The 13,822-nt window shown below is 44.0% G+C and overlaps 4 non-coding genes across 4 annotated transcripts; all 4 read left to right on the top strand.

The window, feature by feature from the left end:
• Positions 1-537: 537 nt before the first annotated feature.
• Positions 538-728, top strand: LOC130309645 (U2 spliceosomal RNA). Its single transcript, XR_008858290.1, has one exon. It is a non-coding gene; the product is annotated as a U2 spliceosomal RNA (small nuclear RNA).
• A 2,102-nt stretch (positions 729-2,830) lies between these two features.
• LOC130309644 (U2 spliceosomal RNA) lies at positions 2,831-3,021 on the top strand. The gene has a single exon (XR_008858289.1). It is a non-coding gene; the product is annotated as a U2 spliceosomal RNA (small nuclear RNA).
• Positions 3,022-9,946: 6,925 nt separating this feature from the next.
• On the top strand, positions 9,947-10,137 carry LOC130309661 (U2 spliceosomal RNA). Its single transcript, XR_008858306.1, has one exon. It is a non-coding gene; the product is annotated as a U2 spliceosomal RNA (small nuclear RNA).
• Positions 10,138-12,224: 2,087 nt separating this feature from the next.
• On the top strand, positions 12,225-12,415 carry LOC130309654 (U2 spliceosomal RNA). The gene has a single exon (XR_008858299.1). It is a non-coding gene; the product is annotated as a U2 spliceosomal RNA (small nuclear RNA).
• The last annotated feature ends 1,407 nt before the right edge of the window (positions 12,416-13,822 follow it).

Raw genomic sequence — 13,822 nt, 5'->3', positions numbered from 1 at the left:
GATGTCACCTAGAACCTTCACAGCAGCGACAGCTTTATGAGGAGCATCAGCACTGCTCTGCCTGAGCAGAACCATCACCGCCATAGGTTGTCAAATAACCCGGATTTAACCCACACAGGTAAGTCCAATGGGGTGCAGGCATGTCCTCTATGCTTACAGCTTCCCGTGGGTGTTGGTTTGATACCGTTTGGGGACAGCCAAGGAGGCATCTGCAGGCAACAAAGGTAGGTGTGTGCTTGTGTGTGTGTTTCCTATGCAGATCCTAAGCCCAGTGTCACATGCAAGTAGGAGGAGTAAGAAGGGTTCCTGGCAAATCCGGGTTATGGATTGCATTTAAAAAGGCCCCGTGGGAGTGCAATGGGCCCCTGTCTTGCTGCTTAGCAATAATGGTATGGGTTTAGGTTCTGCTGTGTGTACTGGTGGTTGACTGCCCCCCAGCCCAGAGTGTGCATGGAAAATTGTCTGGCAGCCTCCCTGACAGCAAGCAGTGATAGTGCCCATGAAGGGGACCTTGTTGGGCCCGCCCCTTTCACGGTTATCGCTTCTCGGCCTTTTGGCTAAGATCAAGTGTAGTATCTGTTCTTATCAGTTTAATATCTGATACGTCCCCTATCTGGGGACCATATATTAAATGGATTTTTGAGAACGGGGGCCGATTTCGAAGCTTGCTTCCGTCGCCCTATGCATTGACCCGATATGGCAGTATCTTCGGGTACAGTGCACCACCCCCTTACAGGGTTAAAAAGAAAGATTCCTACTTTCATTGCTACCTGCTTGCTGGCTAGCCAGCTAGCCAGCCCTGTGGGCCTTGCTGCTGCTACTGCTGCTGCTGCAGCCAAAAAACAAAAGGTGGTGCTGCTGCTGCTTCTGCTGCTTCTGCTTGTGTCTGGCCGCTGTTGGAGCGTCCAGGCACAGGACTTCTGCTGCTGCTGACTAAATGGCCTCCTTAATTGGATCATTTGAGTAGCCAGCACACCTGTGCAGGTAGGGCATGACATGATAGGCAGCTGCCTTGATAGCGGGTGGGTGCTGAATGTTCCTAATTGACAAAATAAGATTAATGCTTATGAAGAAATATAAAATCTCATCCCTTCCCCAATATCGCGCCACACCCCTACCCCTTAATTCCCTGGTTGAACTTGATGGACATATGTCTTTTTTCGACCGTACTAACTATGTAACTATGTAACATAACATGGGGGGGTCTCCTGGCTGTTCACACAGGTGTGTCATTGCTGTACATTGACCATGCATTGCTTCTGTGGTATTGCAAAGGCAAAGACAAATGCTTCCAGCCATCCATTGCACTAATGGATTGGTCATCAGCTGGCTGTCTATGTCCCGCATCAATATAGACCAAAGTACAGAGGGTTAGGCTATGCTATAGTGCACCTACCTGATGCATCAGAAGGTGCGAGGCCCTTGCTAAATTCTGTGCACAGACTTTGAGATCTATGCTTTAGACTGTATCTAAACCTGCTCCAACATGGACTGACATTCTGGCCTACTTTCAGCCGATGCGACTTGTCTGTCGCTGAACAGTCGCTTTTTATGTATTCAGCACCTATGTATAATGTTGTAAAAATGCTCTAGAAGCTAAAGTCGCAGAAATGTCACACATATTTGGCCTGCAACTTTCTGTGCGACAAATTCAGACAGGAAAAATCAGTATAAATCCTTAGAAAATTATCCCCCAGTGTCTCCATCTGCTGGCGGTATTGAATAAGCATTGCTGCACTGATGGGGTATGCATTAGACGAAAAAAAAGAAGAAAAAGAAGAATAATACGCCCAGAAAAGAGGCGAAAAGGAGAAAAACGTAAAAAAACGTGAAAAAAAAGTAAGAGGAAGAGAAGGGAAAAAAAGGTGGAAATGGGTTTAAAAGTGATTTCGGCGGAGAATATATATATATATATATATATATATATATATATATATATATATATATATATATATATACGCGCACACACACACATATATATAAACGTATTCTCCGTTGAGATATTGCAGCCGCTGCTGTGTCCAGGCCCAGGAGCCTTAGCACTGTGCTGTGATGTCACTCAATACCACTGACATCACTAGGTGTAAACAACATCTCTCCTTTGCTGTGTATGTGACTATGGAGCTGTTTGGTGATGTCGTCTATTATGGCCTTCATAGAAGCAACAGGAGATTGTTGCATCCATCTAGAACCCTCAGAACTACAGTGCTATGATGTCACTCACTTCCACAGGCCTTGCAGAGTGTAAACAACAACAACCCAGCTTTGTCGTGTATGTAACCATAGGGATTGTGATGTCACCTAGAACCTTCACAGCAGCGACAGCTTTATGAGGAGCATCAGCACTGCTCTGCCTGAGCAGAACCATCACCGCCATAGGTTGTCAAATAACCCGGATTTAACCCACACAGGTAAGTCCAATGGGGTGCAGGCATGTCCTCTATGCTTACAGCTTCCCGTGGGTGTTGGTTTGATACCGTTTGGGGACAGCCAAGGAGGCATCTGCAGGCAACAAAGGTAGGTGTGTGCTTGTGTGTGTGTTTCCTATGCAGATCCTAAGCCCAGTGTCACATGCAAGTAGGAGGAGTAAGAAGGGTTCCTGGCAAATCCGGGTTATGGATTGCATTTAAAAAGGCCCCGTGGGAGTGCAATGGGCCCCTGTCTTGCTGCTTAGCAATAATGGTATGGGTTTAGGTTCTGCTGTGTGTACTGGTGGTTGACTGCCCCCCAGCCCAGAGTGTGCATGGAAAATTGTCTGGCAGCCTCCCTGACAGCAAGCAGTGATAGTGCCCATGAAGGGGACCTTGTTGGGCCCGCCCCTTTCACGGTTATCGCTTCTCGGCCTTTTGGCTAAGATCAAGTGTAGTATCTGTTCTTATCAGTTTAATATCTGATACGTCCCCTATCTGGGGACCATATATTAAATGGATTTTTGAGAACGGGGGCCGATTTCGAAGCTTGCTTCCGTCGCCCTATGCATTGACCCGATATGGCAGTATCTTCGGGTACAGTGCACCACCCCCTTACAGGGTTAAAAAGAAAGATTCCTACTTTCATTGCTACCTGCTTGCTGGCTAGCCAGCTAGCCAGCCCTGTGGGCCTTGCTGCTGCTGCTGCTGCTGCTGCAGCCAAAAAACAAAAGGTGGTGCTGCTGCTGCTTCTGCTGCTTCTGCTTGTGTCTGGCCGCTGTTGGAGCGTCCAGGCACAGGACTTCTGCTGCTGCTGACTAAATGGCCTCCTTAATTGGATCATTTGAGTAGCCAGCACACCTGTGCAGGTAGGGCATGACATGATAGGCAGCTGCCTTGATAGCGGGTGGGTGCTGAATGTTCCTAATTGACAAAATAAGATTAATGCTTATGAAGAAATATAAAATCTCATCCCTTCCCCAATATCGCGCCACACCCCTACCCCTTAATTCCCTGGTTGAACTTGATGGACATATGTCTTTTTTCGACCGTACTAACTATGTAACTATGTAACATAACATGGGGGGGTCTCCTGGCTGTTCACACAGGTGTGTCATTGCTGTACATTGACCATGCATTGCTTCTGTGGTATTGCAAAGGCAAAGACAAATGCTTCCAGCCATCCATTGCACTAATGGATTGGTCATCAGCTGGCTGTCTATGTCCCGCATCAATATAGACCAAAGTACAGAGGGTTAGGCTATGCTATAGTGCACCTACCTGATGCATCAGAAGGTGCGAGGCCCTTGCTAAATTCTGTGCACAGACTTTGAGATCTATGCTTTAGACTGTATCTAAACCTGCTCCAACATGGACTGACATTCTGGCCTACTTTCAGCCGATGCGACTTGTCTGTCGCTGAACAGTCGCTTTTTATGTATTCAGCACCTATGTATAATGTTGTAAAAATGCTCTAGAAGCTAAAGTCGCAGAAATGTCACACATATTTGGCCTGCAACTTTCTGTGCGACAAATTCAGACAGGAAAAATCAGTATAAATCCTTAGAAAATTATCCCCCAGTGTCTCCATCTGCTGGCGGTATTGAATAAGCATTGCTGCACTGATGGGGTATGCATTAGACGAAAAAAAAGAAGAAAAAGAAGAATAATACGCCCAGAAAAGAGGCGAAAAGGAGAAAAACGTAAAAAAACGTGAAAAAAAAGTAAGAGGAAGAGAAGGGAAAAAAAGGTGGAAATGGGTTTAAAAGTGATTTCGGCGGAGATATATATATATATATATATATATATATATATATATATATATATACGCGCACACACACACATATATATAAACGTATTCTCCGTTGAGATATTGCAGCCGCTGCTGTGTCCAGGCCCAGGAGCCTTAGCACTGTGCTGTGATGTCACTCAATACCACTGACATCACTAGGTGTAAACAACATCTCTCCTTTGCTGTGTATGTGACTATGGAGCTGTTTGGTGATGTCGTCTATTATGGCCTTCATAGAAGCAACAGGAGATTGTTGCATCCATCTAGAACCCTCAGAACTACAGTGCTATGATGTCACTCACTTCCACAGGCCTTGCAGAGTGTAAACAACAACAACCCAGCTTTGTCGTGTATGTAACCATAGGGATTGTGATGTCACCTAGAACCTTCACAGCAGCGACAGCTTTATGAGGAGCATCAGCACTGCTCTGCCTGAGCAGAACCATCACCGCCATAGGTTGTCAAATAACCCGGATTTAACCCACACAGGTAAGTCCAATGGGGTGCAGGCATGTCCTCTATGCTTACAGCTTCCCGTGGGTGTTGGTTTGATACCGTTTGGGGACAGCCAAGGAGGCATCTGCAGGCAACAAAGGTAGGTGTGTGCTTGTGTGTGTGTTTCCTATGCAGATCCTAAGCCCAGTGTCACATGCAAGTAGGAGGAGTAAGAAGGGTTCCTGGCAAATCCGGGTTATGGATTGCATTTAAAAAGGCCCCGTGGGAGTGCAATGGGCCCCTGTCTTGCTGCTTAGCAATAATGGTATGGGTTTAGGTTCTGCTGTGTGTACTGGTGGTTGACTGCCCCCCAGCCCAGAGTGTGCATGGAAAATTGTCTGGCAGCCTCCCTGACAGCAAGCAGTGATAGTGCCCATGAAGGGGACCTTGTTGGGCCCGCCCCTTTCACGGTTATCGCTTCTCGGCCTTTTGGCTAAGATCAAGTGCAGTTTGCTCTGGTCTGGCCAGAGGGTGCGATCTCTGGGTTTACCCAGTTTGCCGGAGGAAGATTTTTTTCACTGTGGTCCTGTACCGACAGATTATCATCTGGAAGAATGGCTGGAGTAAAGAATACTATCCGCATGGAGGTGGATCCTGCAAGTTCCAAGAACAACATGGTTTATCTGGTGAGAGACATCATTATGGAGAAGATTGGAGTGGACAAGGCTGAAATCTTCAGTGTTAATGAGTCTCCCCGCAGGGGCTCCTATGAGGTAACCTTTGTGGATGAGGGCAGGTGTTTGCATGTGTATGAATACTTAAGGAATCTCAGCAATGAGCCCTTGCTGGTTGGGGTGAAGATTACTCCGCTGGTTGGGGTGCAGGAAAAAACTGTGATAGTGCATGTGCATAATCCTTACACAGATGTGGAAATTATTAAGAACTTTTTGCACAAGTACTGTGACTATGTGAAGGGTGGAGAGAAACAGACGAATGTACTGGGGATTTTTAACTGCAATTATAAGTTTGTGGTTAAATTAAAAGTAGACCCTACTTGTGTTGGGGGTTTTAAACACCCCCCTGCCAGTTTTTCCATTGCAGGTTATAGGGGGTACCTGTCCTATGCTGGTCAGCCTTCCTACTGCAGGAATTGTTTTTCCTTTGGACATTTAAAGGAGAACTGTGTGCAAGGACAAATGTGCAGGAACTGTAATACTGCTGGCCACCATGCTGGAAGTTGTCCTAAAGCCAGGAAATGTGACTTATGTCGGGAGGAAGGTCATGTTTATAAGGACTGCCCTGGGGTGAGAAGTCCTTTATTCAGTAGTGTGGTGAGAGAGGGGGAAATAGTGAGGAGATTGGCCCCTCTGAAGACCATTGCAGCTCCTCAGAAGCCCCCTGATGTTCAGGCTGCAGTCTCTGATGCCTTCAGACAGTTGGAGGAAGTTATTGAGGGAGTGCAGAGTCCTAGTCACTCTGTGGAGTCTGTTCACCCCTCTGACCCTGTTCACATTGAGCCATTTCCATCCTCAGGTGAGACTGATTTGTGTAACAGGGAGGGTGGTGGGAAACATAATGCAGAGGATGAAAATTATGATGGCTTTCAACTGGTGCATGGAGGGAAGTCTGCCAAGAAAAGAAGAGGTGAGAAGGGTGCGGACTCGCGCCCGGAAACCAGCAACTTTTATGAAGTCCTGGAGACGGATGTTATGGAGGCTACTGAGAGTGGTGAATAACTATGCTGGGACTTGATTTGCTAGTTAGTAGCAGGTGGCTGATGCACCTGTGTAGCTCATGCAGGGTTAAACCTTGTTCTTTGTAGCTTTAGGCTACGGGTTTTGTTGTATGTTCTCAAAATGTGAGAGTGTTTAAAAATAAGGCTAGGAGAGCTGCTATTTTAAGTTTTTTAGCTCAGGAAAATGCTGCAATTTTTTGTTTGCAGGAGTGTGGTATTGATCTCACCATAAGTCAGGATGAATGGGTGTATGGTCGGTGTGTGTGGTCTGGGAGTGTTTTGAATAAGAATGATGGTGTGGGGATCTTGATTAAATCACCTGACATTGCTGTGGAAAGCTATGTGGTAATTGAACCTGGCAGGTGTATTTCTGCTGTATTAAGTTATAAAAATGTGAAATTTCGTTTGATTAATGTTTATGCTCCTGCATATAAAAATGAAAGAAAAAATTTGTTTGATAAGTTAAAGTTTTATGTTCAGGGCAAGATGCCTGTTATTTTAGTTGGAGATATGAATGTTGATTTAACAAAAAAAGCTTTTGATGTATCTGGTAGAAAATTATTTGAGCTAGTCTCTGATTTTAGGTTAAGGGATATCCAAGAGTTATGTAATATTAATCCTAATTTATGTACATATCATGCAGATAGAGGTAATTTTCACTCTAAGTTAGATTATTGTTTTTTGTCTGAGAGTTTGAATGCTTTAAGTTACAGACAGAGGTCTGTTTGTTATTCGGACCATGATTCCTTGCTGTGTGAGATTGATGTGGGTCAGAGTGCTGTGTATGGGAGAGGTTTGTGGAAAATGAATATTAAACATTTAGATAGTGTGGATGTGAGAGATCAGTATGAATGTATGTATAAGAAGTGGTGTGGAAAGAAAGGTGAGTTTGATAACATTATTTTGTGGTGGGAATGGGTTAAAAAGAAAACAAAGTCCTTTTTTAAGTCCTTTGGATACAAAGTCGCTGCTCTTAAGAGGGAGCAATATGTGAAGTTGAATGCGCGTTTGTCCTATTTGTGTAGGTTGAGAGATTGTGGAGTGGATGTTCAGGATGATATTGTGAGCACTAAGAGGGAGATTAATAATTTTGTGTTGGAAAAGGGTAGGAGTATCATGTATAGGGCCAAGTTAGATAAATTGGAACATGATGAGAAATGTTCACGTTATTTTTTCAAAAAAGTTTTTTCTAAAAAACCTGTTATTGATATGATTGTGAGAGAGGATGGTAGGGAAGTGACTGGTGATGGTGTGAGTGAGGAAATTGCATGCTTTTATGAGGAGCTGTATGGAGAGAAGTGGAGAGATGAGAATTTGGAGAGTGAGGTATTGAGTGTGTTGGATGGGAAGCTTGGAGAAGCTGAGCAGGCTTTTGTTATGCGTAAGATTTCAAGTGAAGAAGTATGGGATGTAGTGCAGAAAATGTCAGCAAATAAGACTCCAGGGGAAGATGGTTTGCCTGTGGAATTTTATCGTTTTTTGTGGAATGTGGTGGGTAAGGATGTTGTTGCAGTGTGTCAGTTTATGTGGGAGAATATGGAAATTGCGGAGAGTATGCGTGGTGGTGTGGTAGTATTAATTCCAAAAAAAGGGAATTTAAAAAATTTAAAGAATTGGCGTCCAATTACGTTACTTAACTGCGATTATAAGATCTATGCAAAAATTATTGCTAATCGAATGAGGGATGTTGTTGAATGTGTGGTTGGTTATGATCAGTTTTGTGCTGTGCCTGGACGTCGTATACATGAGAGTTTGTGTCTGTTGAGAGATTGTTTGTGGGATTGTAAGAGTAGAAAACAAAATGCTTATTTGTTGTCACTTGATTTTGAAAAGGCGTATGATAGGTTGTCTCATAATTTTTTGTTCAGGGTATTGTTGCGAATGGGGTTTCCGAGTGATTTTGTGTGGAGAGTTAGGAGTTTGTATGATAGAATATATAGTAGGATGCTCGTTAATGGATGTGTGGGGAGAAGAGTGAATGTTTTTTCAGGAGTAAGGCAGGGGTGCCCGCTCTCGCCAGTAGCGTTTATATGCGCGATTGAGCCTCTGTTATGTCTGATTAGGAGGGATAAGATAGTGAGAGGTGTTCATATTCCTGGTAGCAATGGTAGGGAATTTAAAGTGAATGCTTATATGGATGATGTATGTGTCCTGTGTGATTCTGAGTGTGCTGTGAGGAGAGTGAGGCTTTTGGTTTCAATTTTCTGTGGTGCGTCTGCTTTTAAAGTGAATTGGTTAAAGAGCGAATGTAAATGCTTTGGTGAAGGTGGGTTAAGTAGTGATGTTGGGGTGAATGTAGTGGAGGGGGCTATTAAAGTATTGGGGATTAAATTTAGTAAGGACTTGGATGGAAAGGAGAGTTGGGATGATGCAAAAAAGAAGGTAGAGATGCGTTTGAATTTTTGGAGTATGAGAAGTCTTTCTTTTATTGGAAAAATTGTGGTTATTAAAAGTGTTGTTTTACCAATTTTTCTGTATGTTGCTATGATTTTTCCTCCGCAGTATATGTGTTTAAGGAGTCTGAATCGGGTTTTGTTTGTCTTTTTCTGGGGGTCTAAAGTAGAAAGATTAAGGAGAGAAGTGGTGATTAAAAATTGGCGGAAGGGTGGGATGAGTTTTCCAAATCTGGAGGTTTATTTTGGAGTGAATATTTTAGTTTTCATACTGGTCATTATTGAAGGAGATAAGAAGATGTCTTGTATGACTAAGTTTCTTGCTGGAAGACTGTTTGTTAGGCTGAAGTGGTGTAAGAGGGATCTGAGTAGGCCTGTTGCTTTTGAGGTTCCTAAGTGGTATGAGTGGGTTGTGAGGTTTTTGGAGAAATTTGAGTTGATAGAAGAAGAGATGAGTGTGTTGAAGAATAAACGTTTGGTGATGAGAATGATTGAGAGTAAAGAGGTTGTATGTAATATTAATTCTGTGAGGGGAGCGGATGTGGAGAAAGTTTGGAAGAAAGTAAGGATGGATGGTATGTCTAATAAGCAAAAGGAGATTGTGTGGCAAAGTCTACATGGTGTGTTGCCTGTGAGAGAGTTTCAGAAAGCAAGGGGTTTGGTGAGATGTGATGTGTGTCCTAGAGTGGGTTGTAATGGTTTTGAAAGTGTTATTCATCTCTTTTGGAATTGTAAGTATGCTCGTGAGGTTGTTAGAAGGCTTGGTCCTTTATGCAAGGAATTGACAGGTATGGAGTTTTTGTCTTTTGAGATGATGATGTTTGGGCTTTGTGTAAGTGGAGGTCAGAATGTAAGAGTGTTGTGGTTATTGTTGTCGTGTATTAAGGAAGTCTTGTGGGATGTGAGGAATGTTTATGTGTTTTTGAGGAAAGAAGTGAGTGTTAATAATAGTGTGCGAATGGTGTTAGGCAAACTGTATTTGTGTTATTTGTGGGATTCTAAGAGGGGTGGGATTGATGCGGAAGGCATTTGGAAATCGAAAAAATGGATTCATCTTGTTGATTTATCTTGATTGTTTTTTTTTGTCTGTTTGATTGATAAATAAAGTTTCCCAATGATGAGAGGGTTGTGTGTTACAGAAAGTTTGTAATGCCAGTTTGAAAGTATTGCTTGGAGTACTTTCATCCCCTACCTGAGGGATTTAAAGAAAAAAAAAAAAAATCTGTTCTTATCAGTTTAATATCTGATACGTCCCCTATCTGGGGACCATATATTAAATGGATTTTTGAGAACGGGGGCCGATTTCGAAGCTTGCTTCCGTCGCCCTATGCATTGACCCGATATGGCAGTATCTTCGGGTACAGTGCACCACCCCCTTACAGGGTTAAAAAGAAAGATTCCTACTTTCATTGCTACCTGCTTGCTGGCTAGCCAGCTAGCCAGCCCTGTGGGCCTTGCTGCTGCTGCTGCTGCTGCTGCAGCCAAAAAACAAAAGGTGGTGCTGCTGCTGCTTCTGCTGCTTCTGCTTGTGTCTGGCCGCTGTTGGAGCGTCCAGGCACAGGACTTCTGCTGCTGCTGACTAAATGGCCTCCTTAATTGGATCATTTGAGTAGCCAGCACACCTGTGCAGGTAGGGCATGACATGATAGGCAGCTGCCTTGATAGCGGGTGGGTGCTGAATGTTCCTAATTGACAAAATAAGATTAATGCTTATGAAGAAATATAAAATCTCATCCCTTCCCCAATATCGCGCCACACCCCTACCCCTTAATTCCCTGGTTGAACTTGATGGACATATGTCTTTTTTCGACCGTACTAACTATGTAACTATGTAACATAACATGGGGGGGTCTCCTGGCTGTTCACACAGGTGTGTCATTGCTGTACATTGACCATGCATTGCTTCTGTGGTATTGCAAAGGCAAAGACAAATGCTTCCAGCCATCCATTGCACTAATGGATTGGTCATCAGCTGGCTGTCTATGTCCCGCATCAATATAGACCAAAGTACAGAGGGTTAGGCTATGCTATAGTGCACCTACCTGATGCATCAGAAGGTGCGAGGCCCTTGCTAAATTCTGTGCACAGACTTTGAGATCTATGCTTTAGACTGTATCTAAACCTGCTCCAACATGGACTGACATTCTGGCCTACTTTCAGCCGATGCGACTTGTCTGTCGCTGAACAGTCGCTTTTTATGTATTCAGCACCTATGTATAATGTTGTAAAAATGCTCTAGAAGCTAAAGTCGCAGAAATGTCACACATATTTGGCCTGCAACTTTCTGTGCGACAAATTCAGACAGGAAAAATCAGTATAAATCCTTAGAAAATTATCCCCCAGTGTCTCCATCTGCTGGCGGTATTGAATAAGCATTGCTGCACTGATGGGGTATGCATTAGACGAAAAAAAAGAAGAAAAAGAAGAATAATACGCCCAGAAAAGAGGCGAAAAGGAGAAAAACGTAAAAAAACGTGAAAAAAAAGTAAGAGGAAGAGAAGGGAAAAAAAGGTGGAAATGGGTTTAAAAGTGATTTCGGCGGAGAAATATATATATATATATATATATATATATATATATATATATATACGCGCACACACACACATATATATAAACGTATTCTCCGTTGAGATATTGCAGCCGCTGCTGTGTCCAGGCCCAGGAGCCTTAGCACTGTGCTGTGATGTCACTCAATACCACTGACATCACTAGGTGTAAACAACATCTCTCCTTTGCTGTGTATGTGACTATGGAGCTGTTTGGTGATGTCGTCTATTATGGCCTTCATAGAAGCAACAGGAGATTGTTGCATCCATCTAGAACCCTCAGAACTACAGTGCTATGATGTCACTCACTTCCACAGGCCTTGCAGAGTGTAAACAACAACAACCCAGCTTTGTCGTGTATGTAACCATAGGGATTGTGATGTCACCTAGAACCTTCACAGCAGCGACAGCTTTATGAGGAGCATCAGCACTGCTCTGCCTGAGCAGAACCATCACCGCCATAGGTTGTCAAATAACCCGGATTTAACCCACACAGGTAAGTCCAATGGGGTGCAGGCATGTCCTCTATGCTTACAGCTTCCCGTGGGTGTTGGTTTGATACCGTTTGGGGACAGCCAAGGAGGCATCTGCAGGCAACAAAGGTAGGTGTGTGCTTGTGTGTGTGTTTCCTATGCAGATCCTAAGCCCAGTGTCACATGCAAGTAGGAGGAGTAAGAAGGGTTCCTGGCAAATCCGGGTTATGGATTGCATTTAAAAAGGCCCCGTGGGAGTGCAATGGGCCCCTGTCTTGCTGCTTAGCAATAATGGTATGGGTTTAGGTTCTGCTGTGTGTACTGGTGGTTGACTGCCCCCCAGCCCAGAGTGTGCATGGAAAATTGTCTGGCAGCCTCCCTGACAGCAAGCAGTGATAGTGCCCATGAAGGGGACCTTGTTGGGCCCGCCCCTTTCACGGTTATCGCTTCTCGGCCTTTTGGCTAAGATCAAGTGTAGTATCTGTTCTTATCAGTTTAATATCTGATACGTCCCCTATCTGGGGACCATATATTAAATGGATTTTTGAGAACGGGGGCCGATTTCGAAGCTTGCTTCCGTCGCCCTATGCATTGACCCAATATGGCAGTATCTTCGGGTACAGTGCACCACCCCCTTACAGGGTTAAAAAGAAAGATTCCTACTTTCATTGCTACCTGCTTGCTGGCTAGCCAGCTAGCCAGCCCTGTGGGCCTTGCTGCTGCTGCTGCTGCTGCTGCAGCCAAAAAACAAAAGGTGGTGCTGCTGCTGCTTCTGCTGCTTCTGCTTGTGTCTGGCCGCTGTTGGAGCGTCCAGGCACAGGACTTCTGCTGCTGCTGACTAAATGGCCTCCTTAATTGGATCATTTGAGTAGCCAGCACACCTGTGCAGGTAGGGCATGACATGATAGGCAGCTGCCTTGATAGCGGGTGGGTGCTGAATGTTCCTAATTGACAAAATAAGATTAATGCTTATGAAGAAATATAAAATCTCATCCCTTCCCCAATATCGCGCCACACCCCTACCCCTTAATTCCCTGGTTGAACTTGATGGACATATGTCTTTTTTCGACCGTACTAACTATGTAACTATGTAACATAACATGGGGGGGTCTCCTGGCTGTTCACACAGGTGTGTCATTGCTGTACATTGACCATGCATTGCTTCTGTGGTATTGCAAAGGCAAAGACAAATGCTTCCAGCCATCCATTGCACTAATGGATTGGTCATCAGCTGGCTGTCTATGTCCCGCATCAATATAGACCAAAGTACAGAGGGTTAGGCTATGCTATAGTGCACCTACCTGATGCATCAGAAGGTGCGAGGCCCTTGCTAAATTCTGTGCACAGACTTTGAGATCTATGCTTTAGACTGTATCTAAACCTGCTCCAACATGGACTGACATTCTGGCCTACTTTCAGCCGATGCGACTTGTCTGTCGCTGAACAGTCGCTTTTTATGTATTCAGCACCTATGTATAATGTTGTAAAAATGCTCTAGAAGCTAAAGTCGCAGAAATGTCACACATATTTGGCCTGCAACTTTCTGTGCGACAAATTCAGACAGGAAAAATCAGTATAAATCCTTAGAAAATTATCCCCCAGTGTCTCCATCTGCTGGCGGTATTGAATAAGCATTGCTGCACTGATGGGGTATGCATTAGACAAAAAAAAAGAAGAAAAAGAAGAATAATACGCCCAGAAAAGAGGCGAAAAGGAGAAAAACGTAAAAAAACGTGAAAAAAAAGTAAGAGGAAGAGAAGGGAAAAAAAGGTGGAAATGGGTTTAAAAGTGATTTCGGCGGAGAAATATATATATATATATATATATATATATATATATATATATACGCGCACACACACACATATATATAAACGTATTCTCCGTTGAGATATTGCAGCCGCTGCTGTGTCCAGGCCCAGGAGCCTTAGCACTGTGCTGTGATGTCACTCAATACCACTGACATCACTAGGTGTAAACAACATCTCTCCTTTGCTGTGTATGTGACTATGGAGCTGTTTGGTGATGTCGTCTATTATGGCC

This window comes from Hyla sarda, unplaced genomic scaffold (genome assembly GCF_029499605.1).
Source record: "Hyla sarda isolate aHylSar1 unplaced genomic scaffold, aHylSar1.hap1 scaffold_1530, whole genome shotgun sequence".
Taxonomy (NCBI): Eukaryota; Metazoa; Chordata; class Amphibia; order Anura; family Hylidae; genus Hyla; species Hyla sarda.
This window is presented reverse-complemented; position numbering and strand designations above follow the sequence as displayed.